This window comes from Lissotriton helveticus, chromosome 7 (assembly GCF_964261635.1).
Source record: "Lissotriton helveticus chromosome 7, aLisHel1.1, whole genome shotgun sequence".
NCBI lineage: Eukaryota > Metazoa > Chordata > Amphibia > Caudata > Salamandridae > Lissotriton > Lissotriton helveticus.
The window spans coordinates 155670066-155689191 of NC_136068.1; the positions used below are offsets into that span (position 1 = coordinate 155670066).

The window sequence follows — 19126 nt, forward strand, 5'->3', positions numbered from 1 at the left end:
ATGGCCCAGCTTAAACACTAGAAACTGTGAAAATTGGCAAAACTACTCTGCATGTGGAGGATAAAAGGTTGAAATCTGATGTACTAAGATGGTTAACAGATGGGTTACTATGGATTACCAAAGGGAACATTGGAACAAACAGATGATGGCCCAACAGGCCATTTACGCTGTGCATTTGGACGGGGGCGATGGTGCCCCCAAGTTGTGAATGTTATTGTCCTAGATGCCGTCTGGGCATGGCATCTGCCAAGCTGCACGCATTCAGCTTAAAGTTGGATCGACAATTATAAAAATAGGAGAAGTTGGTGTGCATCCCTACCTTCGAAAAGTCAGCCTCAGAGACAGCCAGGACAACTCTGCACCCTGGCTCCATGGGCTAGGTAAAAATAGAACTGTTGTGGCTTGGGCCTGTGGTTCGCATCACTTTTACCCTGCAAGGATACCACGCAACTCAGCCTGCAAGAGATCGATTGTCACCAATGGTTTTTCTGATTGACATCAATGATCATATTTAACTGTATTATTCTGCACTGATTTTATATTGCTTCAGAAATCTATATCTTTGGTTATATGTATGCTTATCCGTTCTATTTGGTGTCTATATTAAGATAAAAAGACACTATTTTCATAAATTGGTGTCGGATTTCTCTTGAGCTGGGGCAAATACTTATACTCCATGTTGGTACTCTGAAATGCTCACCACATGTTCCTCTCGTAAAGTCGGACTGCTCTTTGCCACACTACCAGGACTGATCTAAGGATTTATTCTTGAGGATCCAAGGACCATCTTTTGGGTATCCTGATAGTATTACATGGTGAGATCTAACCCTCACAGCATATAATACTCTACTTTTCTACAGTGTTTTTCTCTGGCAGCACACAAATGAAATGAGGGAGGTCACTAACCTACATGGACTTTTATGTCTGCGTGGACAGTGCAACTGTCACTCTACCTTTTTACCTATACCAATATTATTGTAGTTATTTAGTTCCTCAGAAATGCATACCCATTCCCATGCTATCTACTTGTAATTTTTCACATCACCACACAACATTCTTTTAAAGCCAGACATACTGCCATTGACAATACTTGTTACATAATTTGTTGAATGGCTCGGCTCGTGCTCTGCCAATCAGATCCTAGGATCAGCTCTAACTGGTCTCCCAGTAGTAATATGCTGGCTGGCCAGCTCTACCACAAAACATACAGGGGATTAGTTAATCCATAGACTGTTTCTAAATTGTCTCTGAGCAAAAAAAATGAGACAACAGTTTGTTAACTGCACACTATCCAGCCACAAACCGTTAGGGCACATCTGTTCAGATGTAGGTGGATGACCAACAGTAAATAGGACAGCCAGAAAGCATACTATGATAATCACATTTGAAAAACAACACATGTGGTAGTATTATACAAAGTGTCCCAAGGGGGCAATAGACATGTGTACCGGTTTCATGAGCCTCCATGACACTATGGTATTACAAAAGGGGCCGCAGACACTGGTACGGCTCCTTCCGTAATACAAATAGCAGTGTGCACATGTAGCGCCAGCGCCATCTCAAGAGGGCATGACCTCATTTGCATGGGGGCATGGCCGCCACTATGGAGGGGTTAACGAAGGCAGTCCAATTAGAGGGAACTTGGACCTCAGCCAAAGCATCAGTGAATGGTCAAACTTAGACCAGACAAAGCTCAATAACCAAAAGGGAAACCATCTCACCCCAACTCTTCTGAGACAGACAGTGCAGAGCCAATGCTCAAGGCCATGGGAGACGCCCTGGTAAATCAGCTGGACCAGCTGGAGAATATCCTTGGAGATTTGAAATTCTCCCTGGGGACCAAGATAAATGGAGGTGCTCTGGAACTGGGACTCCTCAGAGTGGACCATAGGAAACTGGCCGCTCGGGTCACGGAAATGGAGGACACAATCTGGGCCAGGTGACCCCAGATAGAGAAGGGATGAAGGGTCAAATTCGAGACCCAACTTTAGCAGTGGGGCAACTCTAGGACTGAATGGAGGATGCAGAGGGTCAGTTCCATTGGTATCATGGGGCTACCTAAAAGGAATGATGGGCAGTCGGCAGATCTCTACGTGGAGCAGTGGCTTATTGACAATATATAAATGGCACCCCACCAACTCTGTTTTTGGTAAAAAGAACTCAGCGAATCCCAATACCGATGGTGGCGAGATTAATGAACTTCAGAGATCGAGACTGTATCCTGCAGAAGGCCAGGCCTTCATGGCCACTTATTAGCGGAAGGAAGTAGGGTCCTCCTCTTCCCAGACATTTAGATTGCAGACCCTATGGAAGGAACACCAGTGTCTGGAGTTGAAGGCAAAACTAAGGCAATTGGGTGTGGCCTATGTGCTCCTATATTCAGCCAAACGCAGAGTGCTTAAGAACTCCACATCATTTTTTGAAACCCAAGCTGAGGTCTGGGGATGGCTGGAGCTAGAGGGGGTACCATTGGAGGAGGGGGATGGGGGAGTGGGGGGGCACGGTCCATGGCCGAAAGCCAGATGGAAGAGGAGTGATTGATGAAAAAATGATAATAAGGTTTGTCTCGTCAAAAAAGAATAAACTAATCCTTAAAACAAAAACAGTAAAATAAGAAAAGAAAGAAAAATCAGATCCCAATTATAAAAATAGTTTGTACATTTCTCTTTATATAGACAAGTTAATGGCAAAATCCACAGGGGGGGGGGGGGGGGCTGTCCGGAGATGATATTTTAGAAACAATAAATCACAGACTTTCACTTAGCACAATAAATCATTTTAATCTACAGCAAATCACGGTTTAGGATTAACCACAACGTCTTTATAGAGGCATTCTTGCAGCAACCAAACCAGGCAGAAAGTCAGTCACTGAGACTAATAAGGTTGAGTAGAAATGGTACCACACAGTCAAAGCAGTTTCCAGACCAGTTCCTGGCTCTATGGGCAAACCAATACTGACTGTAATGGAGTGGTCATGATGCAAGGGATATAGAATGCTGAAAAAGCGGAAGGATGCTGACCAATGACAGGGACTTCCTGGGGCAACCCCATGGTCCACAGACAAGGTGTGGTGACTTTGGTGACAGGAGACAAGCTCATCGAAGTCCAGCCCAAAAAATACAGTCGCCACTGGTCTCCGGTTCAGCGAAACCAGCCTGGGTAACGTCCTTTCTGGGTGACCAATCTGCACTCCAACGACTGTTGATTCCAGCAGACTCTGGTGCAACTTTTGAGGGTCGAGACTGTCTCCCAGGCTATCAAGAAATCAATCTAACTCTTCCAGGTTACCCTATTATAGATCTCATGAAGGCGATAGCAAGCTTAACACATGGTATCCACACAGAATTAACACAATCATCATATGACAGTTTACAAGAGCTCTATATCCCCCACTGACCACCATATACCGCTACCGGGAAATATAAGAAACATCTGCCATATACATTATGCAACAAGTATATAATCTTTATACCAAATGAATATCAAACCTTAAGAGCACGCTCCCTGAATACAAAGAGCCTTAACCACCCAGCTGAAAGGAAAAATATAGCGGATTACTGCAACAGGCTAAAAGGAAATAGAATTCTAGTTTAAGAGATCAGAATTGATCCCAGAAAAGCAACCCAATTCAAAAGGAGGCGGTTTGAAAAAAAGGTTTAGTTCAATAGCGTATAAAAAGCAAAACAGTGTCCTAACTCTTACCTCCAGAAAGTCAAATATCATAGTTCTAACTCAATTACAAGATAACCAAGGACAGTAGTTTATCAAAAAAGCAACAAAACAAAAAAAAGACAATGAATTTCACATTATTAATATATATACGCTCTCCAATAGTGACTCACCAGAATTTTGGATATCGCTAATCAATATTAGACGTACCACAAAATATAGGAGTGATTCTTGGGGTGAAACCAACTGATCGATAAACGGCATTATGGTTAGAATGTCAAATGAATAAATCCAACTCTCATATGATACACCTCTGAAGGACCATAAGTTGACTGATGTGTGGCACCTCCTAACCTGACATTAATGAACTTTACATTTTATTCTCACCCTCAAAACTCGTTCTACAGGATTGATCCCTACCTTGTATGGATCTGGGCTTACCTCGTCAATTTAGGTGCAGTTCCAATAAGATGGCGATCACGATGACCGAGTGCACCGATCACGCAATAATTTTAACAACGCTCCCATGGAAAGACCCAACAATAAAAACGTGTGGTACAATTACTCCTAAACCTATTCTTGCAAGAAAAAACGGTTACACATGAAGAAGGGACAAAGTAGATTAAAGGATTTTTTTTCACGAACATATCTGTAAACTATGAAGGAGGTCCTGATGGGTTTAGAGCCTACAGCAATTAGGCATCAGGTAACCAAAGCATTTGGTAAGATTTTAGAATGTATTAAAGGTTAATTGGGATAATGCTGATTTCTTACGAGTGTTGAACGGGATGTTCAACACTCGTAAGAAATCAACACCCAACTGGATGGTTTGATAAGGATTAAGATGATGCTTCTGCTAATCTCTGGAAAGCCTTAAAAACTAAGTCTAGGAATAAGGATTGCATCAAAACTTTGAGGGCCATACATAAAACATCTAGAGAAAACAGAAAGAAACAGCTAAGAGATGAGGCATGGGAAAATTAAGGCTAGCCTCTTACAGCAATGACAGCAAAGCCTTTTGGCAAGTGATCAATTCCTCCCTTCTGCAAGATGAGGATGGCCCCTCGCTTGATACACAGATAGACGAGGATACATGGGTTAACCACTACCAGAGAATCTTTCAAAAGAAAGATGATACTCCTGGTGTACTGTATGCAGATCCAATGGATTTTCTCCCACTTAATTTTAATAAGGAAGAGACAAACCTTACCTTGTAACAATTGGCGAGTTTAAAGGCAGCAGAACCAGAAAGGGTTCCGGTGGATATTTTATTTGCTAATAAATCTGTGTGGATTCCTTTACTCACAATTGTTTTTAATGCAATAAGTAAATCAGGGACTCTTCCTTCATGGAAGAATCTTAAATCATTCCGGTATTCAAGAAAGGGGAAGGATCAAATCCAACAGTTACGAGAGACAGGTGGAATGAACTAAATCTTTCAAAATTGAAAAAGGGATCATCGGTGGGGCAAGATGGCGGCCGCTTGAGTCGAGTGAGCGCCACTCCCTGTCTTACCTGTGAATGCTGATGATGTGGAGCAGCTATCGGGACGCCTTTGGAGAAAGGCAGCAGCAGTAGACAAGAAAACGATAGCCAGACCTTAAAGCAAATGCGGCGTTTTTTTTTGGAAAGGAGCGAATGCTGAGGAAGTGGGAGTTCCAGAGGCTCTGGTTGCGGTCTGTGCGGCTTACTATCACCGCCCTTCGGAGCCGCGCACACCTGGGAGTCTGGCGGGCGTGGCTCGTGGAGAGAGCACAGAGGTGTAACGCTAAGGCAGCCGGTGTTCTGCCTAGCTCGATGCCGCCGCGGAAAAATGGAAGCGGGGCTGCCCCCGCAACTCCGTTGAAACCCACGGTTGAAGCACTAGCCACCGGGGCAAAAAAACAACAACTTGCGGGAGAAAAAACGGAACGGATGGGGAAACCGGACAAATTAGAGAAACCCAGTCTTCGAGCTGTGGCGGTGAGTGCAAAGAAACAGGGGCTAATTAAAAGGAAACCACCTCTTACCTCGGCCATAAAAGAGAATGACTTTACTGGCATAAAAGACACTGGAAACTTGGGACAGGTGACAGTTTTAACAGGGGCCTCTACAGTTGCACCGGAGGGGGCCGGTCACTCGAAAGTGGTTACTGTCCCCGCAATGTTTGCTGGAAAGACCGAGGGGAAGAACGCTCCGGGTAAAAATATCATTCCTGCTCTTGTGCTAAATTCTCCGGTCTGTGGGAGCTCTAAGGATTCTGTTAGGGATCAGGGAGCGACTGGGCTATTAAAAACAGGGGCCCGGGGCAATGAGAATTCTAGAGGTGCGGAAAAAGTGCAGAGTGGTGGTCCTGAAAATGGCTCTTTATCACGGACTGTGGAAGAATCCTCTATGGCGGAGTTTCAAGAAGGCAGGAGTACTGAAGGGGCGGAGGGGGTGAACAAAGAGTGCGGCTACAGTCCTTACCAGTGGTCAATTACAATTGAGCACTATTACCTCTCGCATCATGCCGGTGGATGAGATCAATGGTAAAGGAGCCTCCAGCTCAACAGACCCTATAGATGGGGATAGTTTTTTTTCACTGGCGGAAGAGTCAGATATCTACCTCCATGTAGACTCTGAGAGCGGTAATCTTACTTCGGATGGCGAGGACGACAGCCCCCCCAAAAACTGCTGATACTCTAAAAAAGAACACACCCCGACATAATCGCAGTAAGGCTAAGGCCACTCCTCCACATAGCGATGGGTCCGAGACTAGTAACAACCTCCAGTGGGATTATGCCCCGGCTGGGATAAGTCTTACGGGCTCAGGAAGCTCAAGGTCGCGAAGAACTGATCGGAAGAGCTCTAGGGGGGAATCTCAATCACCCCATCTAATACTTTGCTATACGATATGCTTAAATCTATCCAAAGCAAGGCTAAACAAGAGCATAAGAGAGCACAACTGGCGACTATGAAGATTTAGGGGGCCATCAGGAAGAACACGAAGGTCTGCTCAGAAGTCATTGCCAGAACCGTGGCCTTGGAAGAAAGGATAGCCGAGCTTGAGTCGGGGCTACAGAGTACTGTCAGCAAAACAACAGCTAATGATGATAAGCTAGCAGACATTATGTGGAAGCTCGAAGACTCCGAAAATAGGCTACGCCGAAATAACCTTCGCCTCCTAGGAATTGAGGAGAATGTTGAGGGACAAGATATTAGAGGATTTGTTATTAAGCTGTTCCAAGCCGCATTCCCTGAGCTCTCTCATTGGTCTTGGGAAAGCGAGATCCAAAGAGTACATCTCTTTCCTTTTACGTTGAAAAAAAATCCTGACCCTGGAGCCAAACCAAGAGCCATTTTGATTTTTTTTGGTAATTTTTTGTTATGACAAGCCATTTTTGAGAAAGCCCGCCCCGAGGCTAAGAGATCTGCAGAGGGACATTTATTTTTCGTTCGCCCAGACTTTTGTCACGCAACCGTGGAACGCAGGTGGCGACTGCGCCTTCTGATAACTCCATTCCAAAAGAAGGGCTGCAAGGTGTTTTTAATGAACCCTGCACGTTTACAGGTCAACTTTAGGGGCAAGACTCGATTTTTCACTTCAGAAATACAAGCCGAGGAGTATCTTAAAGAACTTCCAAATGGTGTTTGATGGCTTGTGGTTTCTGGGTTGGGGTCGGGGTGGCAAGCCTGGCTGGAGATAAGAGTTCTAAGTTTGGAGTATTTGTTTTGCTGTTATGGCTTTGGGTTATTTGGTATTTGCTGATGTTTAACTGATGGTCAATAAGTATGTTTCTCCTCTGGGCTCCCCTTTTTTGCTCCTTCCTCTTTAGGATGGATATTTAGACAGGGAGTGACCATGGGCACTCGGGAAGTGGGAGGCATCACATGGGTCTGTGGACCTATTTTGCCTTTTTTTGGGTTGGGGATGGGTCTGGGGTAGGGTGGGGGAGGGGGTTCTTGGGTGGGGGCGGAGCTGCGGGAGGGGGCTTGTACAGGACTTGAAGTTATTTTTGGAAACAAGTGACATGAAGCAGGATTGTTCCAAGCGATTTGATTTGTTTTTTGCGTTCTCCTTTTTCTCTTCTTCCTTTTGTTATTACTTTGTAGGTATAGCTGCTAAGAAGTATGGCTAATATCCGGATAGCCACCATTAACATTTGCGGGCTTAATGACCCTGTCAAAAGGCGTCGGGTTAGAGAAGATTTGGGCTTCCTGCGGGCAGATATTGTCTGCCTTCAGGAAACACACATTGAGGCTAGACGCCATAAACTTTTGGATTTTGATGGGTATCTACTGGTGTCTTGGACGAGACTTGAGGCTAAAACTAAAGGAGTGGCAATTTTGGCACGGAGGGGGATGGTGAGCATCACTCGATCCTCGGTAGATAGTCTTGGTCGGTGGGTTATAGTTCATGGGAGGTTTATGGATAAAAATGTCACGTTATGTTCCATCTATGGCCCTATACTTGATGACCCTGAATTATACAATTGGTTGAGTTTGGAGTTGGTTGGCTGGCCTTCACCGTTTATTATCTGTGGGGATTTTAATATAAATTTAGGCTGTGAATGGTTGAATCAATCCAGGGTGTCTTATTCAGGGAGAAAACCCAAAGTTTATCAGGCCCTGCGATGTCTTATCGAGCTACATGGGTTGATCGATGTTTGGGCAGTATTGAAGCAGAAGGATCCAGGATTTACTTTTTTCCCGGCACCTCATAAGACCAGCTCCAGGCTTGATTATTTTTTTATCTCAGCTGCCCTTATCTCTGGCTCTAGTATCACTAGGTTCCCAAGAGTCATGTCGGATCATAATCCGCTTGTTCTCGAGGTTAATGTGCGAATTTGTCGGAATAAACCTGATGCTTGGACCTTTAATAGAGGATTGTTTACGGATAATAAATATATTGAAGACATGGCTCCCTGGATTTTGACATTTCTAAACGAAAACTTAAATAGCACTGGGATACAGAATGTATGGGATACTCTCAAGGCAGGGATTAGGGGGGAGACTACTCGATATGGGTGGGAAAGGCAGAGAGAAGAGAAGGTGAAAATGCAGGGATTGTATAAAGATTTAGAAGACGCTGAGATTTCACTGACTCAAGCAATACTACAGGGTGGAGACATGGATATTGCTCAGAGTCAGACTATCATAGCCAAGTCAGCTATAATAGAAGTATCACAGGCTAAAGCCGCTGGTAAATTTATGGCATGGGAATCCAGAATGTTTGAAAACAGTGAAAGAGCGGGACAGGTGCTAGCTGCAAGAATTCAAGAAAGAGAGTCTGCCACCCAGATTAATGCTATTCTGGATCCGGAGGCCGGCCTGGTGACAGAGGAGCGGGCCATCGCTCTAGCTTTTCAAAAGTACTACCAAAAACTGTATTATGAGGATATTATCAATGATGAGACTTTGCAGTCCGAGATCCAGGAATATCTAAAAGAAGTTGAGATAGAGGCTTTGTCCCCTGAGGAACTTGGAATATTGGATGCCGAAATAAGAATAGACGAGCTGTGGCAAGCGATAGACTCTCTGCCGGCGGGCAAAGCGGTAGGCCCGGATTTTATACCGGGTGAATTGTATAAAATTTTCCGATCACAGCTTACTCCTGTTATGCTAGAGCTTTTTCGTGGCGTTCAAAGGGGGGAGGTTCCTCCGGAATCATGGCGAAGAGCCAGAATTGTAGCCTTTTTAAAGAAAGGCAAAAATCCAACTGATACGGGGTCTTACCGACCTATAACGCTCATAAACAGCGATATTAAAATTTATGCTAAGATTCTCGCTAATCGGCTCTTTGGGGTGATTAAGAAGCTAGTATCCCCACAACAACACGGCTTTGTGCCTGGCAGAGAAACTATTGACCACATACGTCGCACTATTGCTCTTTTTGATTTTACTAAGGTTTCAGGAGACCCTATGGCCGCAATCCTGCTGGATGCCGAGAAGGCTTTTGATAGGGTCTCCTGGCATTTTTTATGGGCAGTATTGCGACATTATGGTCTAGGTGATAGATATATCTGTGCTATCCAGAGTATGTATCAACAGCCTACAGCTCAAATATCGGTCATGGGAAATCGATCAGGCACAATTTCTATTCGAAGAGGTACTCGGCAGGGCTGTCCCTGTTCCCCCTTATTATTTGCCATTTATATTGATCCTTTAATCAAAAAATTCCTTTCTAACCTTTTGATTCAACCGGTTAGAGCCAAAGGAGGAGACACCAAAATCTTAGGGTATGCGGATGACCTTGCCATATTGACGGACTCCCCGCAGATTGCTTTGCCAGTAATTCAGAGCTTGACGTCAAAATTTGGCAAGATTTCAGGATATCACCTAAATGATCCCAAAACGCAAATAATCTGCAATGAGAAAATTAATCTGATAGATCCACGTGTGATTGACAAGGCTAAATATTTAGGGATCGAGCTAAGCTCCAAGCCGGACGAGATTGTCGAGATCAATCTTTCCCCTTTATTAAGTAAAATTGATATTGAGGCGCGTCGGATAAACAATTTACATTTAACTTTGATGGGGAGATGTAATATGGTCAAAATGATTTTTTTGCCTAAGATTTTGTATGTGTTTAGAGCTATTCCTTTGTTGGTGGACTTGATTTGGTTTAAGAAGATAGAGCGAATCATCTCAAGGTTTGTTTGGGCCGGCAAAAGACCCAGACGAGCTATGAAATATATGACGCTACCAAGGGAGAGGGGAGGATGGTCGCTACCAAACTTTCAATGCTATTATTGGGCAATCACGCTGCGACATATAGGTTTACTATTGGATGGTTTGGAACCTGTTGGTGCTGACATTTCTATTTATCGTTTCATTTTTGGGGAAGAAGCTAAGGGGCTCCTTTTTAGACATATTGATTTTGCATATTTTAAACGGGTAAGGTTTAAGACTTTGCTGGCTGCCTTCAAGGTTTGGACACCCGTTAGAAAATTATTCAAAATTGGGAGATTACATGTATGTACTCCTGTTATAGACAATACTCTCTTACCGGAAATCTTCAGGGATGGCTATTTCAAAGAATGGAATATGCAAGGAGTTCTGGTAATAGGGATATTGTTATGGAAACAGGGATCATGTCTTTTGAATGTATTAGACAGAAATTTGGTATCAGCAACCGGCATTTCTTTAAATTTTTACAGATACGAGACTTCTTGAGCCGGAAAAGGGATAGTTGGGATCATATTTCACTTGTAGAGGCGATTCAGGGTGGTCAATCAACTATTTCTACGATGTATAAATTGGTAAATGAAACTAGAAGCGACGACCTGGATAAACATTTTGGTCGCTGGTTGAATGTTGTACAGGCAGGACAAGACACATGTGAAGAGTCTTTAGCCCTTTCTCAATCGGCTACAATGTCAGCAAACCTGCAGGTTCAATGTTTTAAGACATGGCTAAAACTTTATGTTACCCCACATCGTATACAACAATGGGGTGGGGTGGATGGAGTTAATTGTCCTAGATGTGGTGAATTTGCGGTAGATAGTGTCCACATGTTTGCCTTATGTCCCAGTTTAACCCCATTGCTGGATGCGGTGGAGCAACGGATGAAATGGCTGTTTGGTTATATGGTCAAACTCTCACCGCAGCTAGTAATGCTGGGAATTCCGGATATCTATATGGATGTTCCAGAAAAAAAGCTATTATTTATTGCGATGGCCACACTTAGACTGTGTATAGCCACGGTTTGGCTGGATCCTGCCCCCCCCCCCACGAATGGTTTAGTAAATTCATAAATGTCGGGAAGTGGGAATTGCTGATCTTTAAAAGGAGAGGCCCGAGGGCTCGGAGGGAGGGGGAACGGATCAGGGAACCCCTTACAAATTGGCTGAATCCTGAGAGTTAAAGTGCGCAATTTATTTATTTATTTATTTATTTTTGCCCTGTTTTGTATAGTTTATAGGTTCTGTAATGTGATTTCTTTTAGGTACTCCATTTTTTTCTGTTTTGTTATACTCCTGCAGCCCCTGGGGGGGGAGGGTCGGGTGGGGGTGGCGGATAACATTGGAAAACGTGGGGAATGACAAAGATATAATGTATGATGGTATTTGTTATTGTATTTTTTTTCCTTTTGGAGTTTGCTCTTATGTCATTTTTCCAATAAAAATATTTTTTTTGAAAAAGGAGTAAGACAAGGTTGTGTTCTTGCTCCTTTTTTATTCTCACTGTACACCAATAGATTAAATGAGGCCCTGGCTGTAAAGAGCAAAGACATTTCCTATGCAGACTCTACTCCTCTCCCCATCCTGCTATACGCAGACACAGTCTTGTTGGCAAGAACTCCCCTATGTGATTTATGACGGATTTGGATGTATTCATTAAATAAAGTCCTTTATTATGACGGTAGGAGATGTGAACAAAAAGAAACGAAGATATCATATAGAAGTTAAGAAAGTTGAACAAGCGGATAATTTTTCGTACCTGGGTATTCCTTTTTGATTCCAAACTAAGTTTGAATGAGATGGTGACATCTAGAGCTAACCATAGGACTAAAAGTATAGCCACACTTTTTAGATTTACCAAAAATCTAGTTAACAAGCCTATAAAGGAGATGGTTAAAATGAATTTCGTAAAAACAATACCTGTGGCCACATATGGTGCCGCAATCTGGGGCGTAGCACAAGATGAGATTCTACAAACGATAGAGGATACATTTTCTAAAAGGCTTTTCTCTGTCCCTGATGCTTGTTCTAATCTTATTCCCCATAAGGAAATAAGTTTACCTTTTATTAGTGATACTGTTAAAATGGCCCCATTATTATTATGGGTGTCAATCTGGAAAAGGAAGACAGTGCAATTAAATCAGCTCATTTTAAAAGATACTATGAAGTTAGATCATGCCCTTAAAATCCCATTGATGTTTCATGTTAGGCAGTCACTTATTTCTTTGGGATTGGAAGACCTTTATGATAATCCAACACGTTGTGAAACTTTTTCTAAAGCAAGATTAAAAGAACGTATTATGGCCAAAAGCACACAAGACAGGTGGGATAGAAATAAAGGAAAATGTACAATAACTGCATATAATGCTATACCCTCTGTATTCTCAGCCTGGCAAAGTCAAGCTCAGGCAGCCAGGAGCCTGCACATATATAGCTCCTGGCTGCCTAAGCTTAACCAGACTGTGTCTGTCAGGCTGACCTTTGTTCAGCCTTACACTCTTCTTGTCTGGAAAAAGGTGGGAGGCGTGGCCACTCAGCCCACCCTTGGCTGCTGCTCACTGCCTTAATAGAGAAAAGATAGAAGTATTCCTACTAAACATTAAGTTTTCTCCATTAACGATAGGCTCAGATGGATTAAAATGGTAACAGAACAGGTTTAAAAACCTAGGCATTTTATTTGGTATAGACTTGAGAGTCTATACCCCTACACAAGAACAAAACCCTTTCTACAATTAAAGATACCTTAATATTGTTGTCACCAAAATTCACTACAAAATGGGACAGAACAGAGTCCATAAAGGTGAGGATTACACTTCTTGATAATTTTCTGGCTGGAACGCTCCCCATCACATGATCAGAAGCATTCTTTAAATCGATAGACATTTAGGCCATGGATTCTCAATAAAAAAATTCTTCCTGAATAAACTTCGATTGAAAAAAAATTAAATGAGTCCTAAACCTAGCAGACTACGAGATATGAAACTGCATTCTCAGTCAAGGCAAGGGACATGGTAGTTTGTCACAGAAGCACAATCTAAGCCCCTTATGTAACACTTTTACAATCAATCACATCAAGCTACCCCAACATAATATACAAGTTCTCAAAAACTAGATAAGGAATTCACATTACAAATTCCAAAATCTAACTTTGCCAAACTATGGTACAATACATTTCTCATGATAGATTGGTAGTACCCTATATTGGGAGAACTGGGCCAATAAAGGCATTAGCCATATCAAAGACCTAGGCCTACATGACAACCCCAACTCCTTTTCCGAATTACTAAACCAACATAATGTCCCGAATACAGATTTTTATAAATTTCCTTCAGCTCAAATTCACACTCAAAAGAAAGGGGTGATACAGCACCCAGATCTCTACTTTTTATCGAAAAAAACTGGCAACGTTAGACAAGTTGTGACCAACGTTTACAAAACACTAGAATCAACTAGAGCCATCTAACTCAAAAATGAAAACAAATCATTGCACTGAAAATACTTTAATACGTATTTTCACTTTTCAATACAATCTAGCTATTTATCAAAGCATTTGCTACTAGTCCAGCCCCTTCTGCACATAATGAGGACATCTAAGTAAGACAATTTGCGACACACATGCACACTGCAAAGCAGTGGCCTTAAAATGCCAAGTGTACAGTCACACAAAATAATCTGGTTAGAATCTCCCTATAGGAAATGTTCTTACCTGCAGTGCCAAGTACTGCTGATCTCAGAATATTTCTTCCAAAAAATGTGTCAAAAACTGACATTCCAGAAGCACTTAATTTAGCACAATAAAAATATGCAGAGTAAAATTGTGCAAGCATGCTCAATATTTCAATCAAGTAAGACTGGTAGGGATGGTATCTTCGGAGGTAAAGCCTGAATGTTCTTCATATAAGATCGTAAATAAAATAAAAAAATAAAAATAGGTTATAAACCAAGAAGCCACAACATTTTGGATGGCAGAAGGCATATACTACTCATTTTTATTACAAAAAAATATTGTTACCCTTTTATTATTTCTGATTAACCTATTTAACGTAACAGCGGCGTGAGCTACATTTACCAAATTAAGAGCCCATTTTTGGTAAGTAAATGGCCAGAATACAATCTGTTTTATAAACATGAAAAGACACAGAGGCCGCTTTAAACCTCTGGGCCACAGCAACTTTTAGGTAGGTGCCAAGGGGATAGGTGGAAAAGGGCTGAGGCCAGGCAGGGGCGAGTGTGTTTTAGCCCCTTCGCCGCGGGGCTAATTCCCCCGCGGCGCTGGGGGGGAGGGGGTGCGCGTGCAGCGCCACGGTGCTTGTGACGAGCTCGGCTCGTCACGCTGCACGGTGGCGCTGAGCTCTTCATGACCACATCCATTTTCGTGGAACGCTCAGCACAGCAGGGGAATTATCCCCACGTGTGAGCGCCGCGCGGTTCATGATGAGCTCCGCTCTTCATGAGCACAGCGCGACCGCGCCTCATGACGAGCTGAGCTCGTCATGAGCACGAAAGGCGATATACGACCAGAGAAGGCACGGACAACGGGAGGCCGGGGTGGGGGGGAGGTTTAGAAGAAGGCACGGACAATGGGAGGGAGGGCAGGGAGGGGAAAAGAAGGCACGACAACGAGAGGGAGGGGGGAGTAAAGAAGGTTCCAAAGCATGTCGTGCCTGCAGTAGGAGAACCTCATTAAAGAAAATAGTGCTCACAGTCTAAATAACACTTACCGTGTAACAACCAAAGTGAAGGGGCTAGTCGCCATGTTAGGTGACAAATGAAGAGGTCGCGGTACTAAGGAGGGACTAACAAGCTTATTGATGAATTAGAAGCCAGCACTTAGGATGGACAATGACACAAGTCAATTGCAAATATGGGCGGAGTGGGTGGGGCTTCTATACCCTACTCCTCTACAATAAATCTCGCAGAGCAGTGCCTGCCCGCTGACTCTAGGCTCGACCTAAAGTAGGGACAATTGTAAACTTGGGAATAGCTCACTTGTTCTCCCTGAAGAAAACATGCATACCCAAAGTGCCTTGTATGCGTAGTCTTAACAAAAAATTAATAATTTCAGTCCACCTTTGCAAATGAAACGTATATAATTTTTTTTTTTTTTTTAAATACCGCTATCTTCCTACTAATAGCTGTACCAAATACATTAGAGACTAAAAGGATAACGTTTTGATAGGGATTCCTGCTCAAACAGCAAATGCATTGCTTTTGAGCCATTCAAAACACCGCAGGCGGACATAAGAGGTAAGGGCAAGGGTCCAAAGGGAGCAAGGGGTGGAAAATCTAGGGTGCATAAAGGGAACTAGACTATATGCCATATCCATTGCTTGTACAGCATTTATGCCACGATTCGCCCCATTCGGAAGTGTGTTCGAATAGCTTTAAATAAAGTTAATCTAATCACTTATTTCAGGTTTCTTACTGGGAATCTCTCCACTCATGAATAAGCACTAAAACCATGCAGTGCTGAAACGCAGACATCCTAAGGAGGTGGAAAAATACGACTGCATTAATCATGCATCATTATCCTGCAGCTGATAAGGTCGATGTAATATCTCAAGTACCACGTTTTCCTGGAGAAACTGATGAGACATTTAGATATTCAAAGAAGTCACTAGTAAAGAAAAGTTCAGGCCTACTGCCTGCCGTGTGTTGTTCCAGCACATTTCCACATCCCCTACAATTGGTAGCAGCTTTGCGGTTTCTCACCGAGGTGCATTTTGCTGATGAAAAGCTCGCACGATATTATACGGTAAAGAAGCCACATTGAATACTCACACAACTCGTTCCTACAAAGGTCGAGCATTTGACTCTTCAAAAAAAAAGCGGTAAAACTTGGAAGGCTGATAACATTTACTGATAACAGCCAACGTGTTCATAGCGACCCTTCCCACACTACCCCGGTTGAAAAGCTATGGGTGTATGTTAGTCAGAAATGATGCATTTATATGGTGGAATGAATTGATGAGTTTGCATTTGCTGAAGAATCCCTGTGCTTAAAGAAAGCATACATAATGCAGAAAATACAGCTCAGCGAGTTATATCTCACCGCAGACATTCACTACCTTCTGCAAGTCATTTGTCGGATTCCCTGCAGTGCTCCCTCAGTCCATCTGTGATGGTTGAGTCTTGCTGCCTACAAAATGTGAGGCGGTCAAAGGAATACTAGCATTTGAACAGTATCCTGGCACCCTGGTCAGTTAAAAGCAAGCACATGGTGAGGTGCGCCACAGTTAGCGTTCAATTGGGGGAGTGCGGGGGGGGGGGGGGGGGGGGGGGGAGAACAGGCGTAAAAACATTCCCTTCAACAATGTCATTCACACTATACTACATGTCCACATTCCCTTCCAGTCCCTCACCATATGAGGGCTCACAATCTCGGTGCTGCAGCCCTGACGATTGGAGTTAGACTACACCGTTCTAATGGAGAGGAGCCCGGATGTACATTTTTCAATCTTGGTGAGTCAAGCATCAACTGAAACCTATCAACACGCCCTACGTGTTTGAGAAATAAATATTCTAATAAATCAATTGATTTTCTTACGGATAATGCCTTTAAAAAAGCGCTGCACAGTTCTTTCAAGTGGGCGCATTCGACTAAGGAAAACCTTCCAGGACCGTCTCCCCTCTATGCCTGTGCTAACAAGGAATATCGTAGCAGTGGTCAATCCTTAAAAAGATACAAGGCATGCTTAGGGTTTCCTACTACATTGCATGTGGGCAGTTGCGAAAAAAGGAAAATCATGTCCTCAATTGCAAACTGCACGGAAGAAAATTAATGAAGCGCTACATTTATATTTACTTTCCTCTATTACAGAAATCCTCAGTCAGAAACTCCACAGCATTGCATTAGGTTTACAGATTATTCGACATCTCAGAGCTTCTCTTTTGATAGTATGTTTAATAATGCTGCCTCTGTGTTTTTGTGCTTTCTTTACTCGGCCCTCCTTTCACTGCTTCCTTTTCCTTAGTGAAAGGCAGAAAGCAGCTTACAAGCACTGAAATTCAGTGGAGCTTATGAAAAGTAGCTGGACATATAGAACAATGCCTCATTCGGTCTTCAAAAGCGTCCAAGTAAGGGGATTTAGCCTGTGGTTCAGTCTACTCAACACTTATGGACACAAGGGCCAATGTTGAGAGTACCAACAGAGGGAACTTATGTGACGCAGGCGCAGATAGGTCTTGCAAGATCCTGGATTTAAAAAATAGCGCTTCATAGAGGACCATCAGCTACTACGGTTGGGTGAACCAAGTGAAAGAGCATCCTCTGTTCGGCTACATGTGGCCAGACAGGGCTGTGTACTTGTGCACTATATTTACTCTGTACATCCGCAAAACCTTCTGCAAGATTCACCCGATTGCACATAGTTTTCTAAAAGTTGGCCCCAAACAGCTTTTGTCACTCTTATACGAAGATGACACAGTACTGCTTTCCCGTAGAGCAAATCGACTAGAGCAGCGGTTCTTAACCTTTTGATTTCTGTGGACTCCCACTAAATCATTACTGGAATCCTGGGACCCCCAATGAACTATTAATGAAAGTGGGAGACTCCTTTCCTAAGCAATTTCTGATTTGATCCTCAACATAATCAAAAACAAGCATACAATAAACAAATGCTCCAATATTAAAATATTTTGTTTATTTCACAACCAAATCTAGATAAAGTATTCATATTTTTTATGTTTCTTATTTATGTACTTATGTACCTACTACCATTCTTGTGTGATTTTAGAGTTTATCTGTTTGTACCTGTTATGTTCATGTACTCTGAAGTCCTTATGTAATGTGACTGGTTCTACTGTAAAGTGCTCTGACACCTTCGGGTAAAGTTTGCACTATAAAAAACCGCATAAATAAATACAATTAATTTGAATATACTTTATTAATTATATTAATTATGTAAACCAGTTGCAGATCCCCTGAGAAGGCCTCACGGACCCCAAAGGGTCCTCGGACCACAGGTTAAGAACCACTGGTCTAGAGCTTCCAGCTGAGATGTTTCACTCCATACACCACGATGAGAGACTTTCAGATCAAAGCACGTAAATCAGGATAGGTTTTTCAGAACAATTAGCCTCAATCAAGGACAATTTTTCCCCTCCCAAAATCAAATTTCTGTAGATAATTTTCCTATGCTCAGGGGTTGTCTTCCCCCATAATTTGAAACACGCATTTTAAGGGATTCGTGCATGTTTGGTACAAATTAACAGGACTCTGGTACAATGTGGGTTTTTGTTAGCAGTGTCAACAGCCAAATCTCATGTTAGCTTATTTGGGAGTTGAACAATTGTACAGTTATCCAGAAGCAGAATATTTTGTAGTCTTTTAGGGAGAAAATGTATAGAAGGGAATTGGCACTTGATAGGGTAATAATCCGTGAGTCTCTTTTTAGCCAAACTCTGGGACGAATACAGGAGAAATTATTCTGAAAGTGATGAATAAGTATTTTGCCTCCAAAACATTATAATTATAATATATTTATAAGAACCTAGAAGCGGACTATTTTCTTAATCCACCCAAAGAATTTTCACAGGGAGGGGATGAAGTACAGAAAGTGATATTTAGACAACTGCTTAAAAAAGAAAAAAACTATTCTTGCGAGTTAAAGAAATACGGCTGGGTAACCTTTTACCATTTAAATAAAGAGTGGATCCATAATGCCAAATCTGTATACAACGTACACTCAAGCATAGCACTTGAATAAGCAGCTTATGTTGAATCGTCTGTATCCCTTTAAACATAGCCACTTGAAATTGGATAATAACAGTCAGACGGAATATGAAAATACTCGTGTCTGCAAAAATAGTTC

At 42.6% G+C, this 19126-nt stretch overlaps 1 protein-coding gene across 5 annotated transcripts in view; it reads right to left on the minus strand.

The window, feature by feature from the left end:
• Nucleotides 1–19126, minus strand: part of GNAS (GNAS complex locus) — a 949043-nt gene that overhangs the window by 218295 nt on the left and 711622 nt on the right. The gene's annotated exons all lie outside the window — the stretch shown is intronic.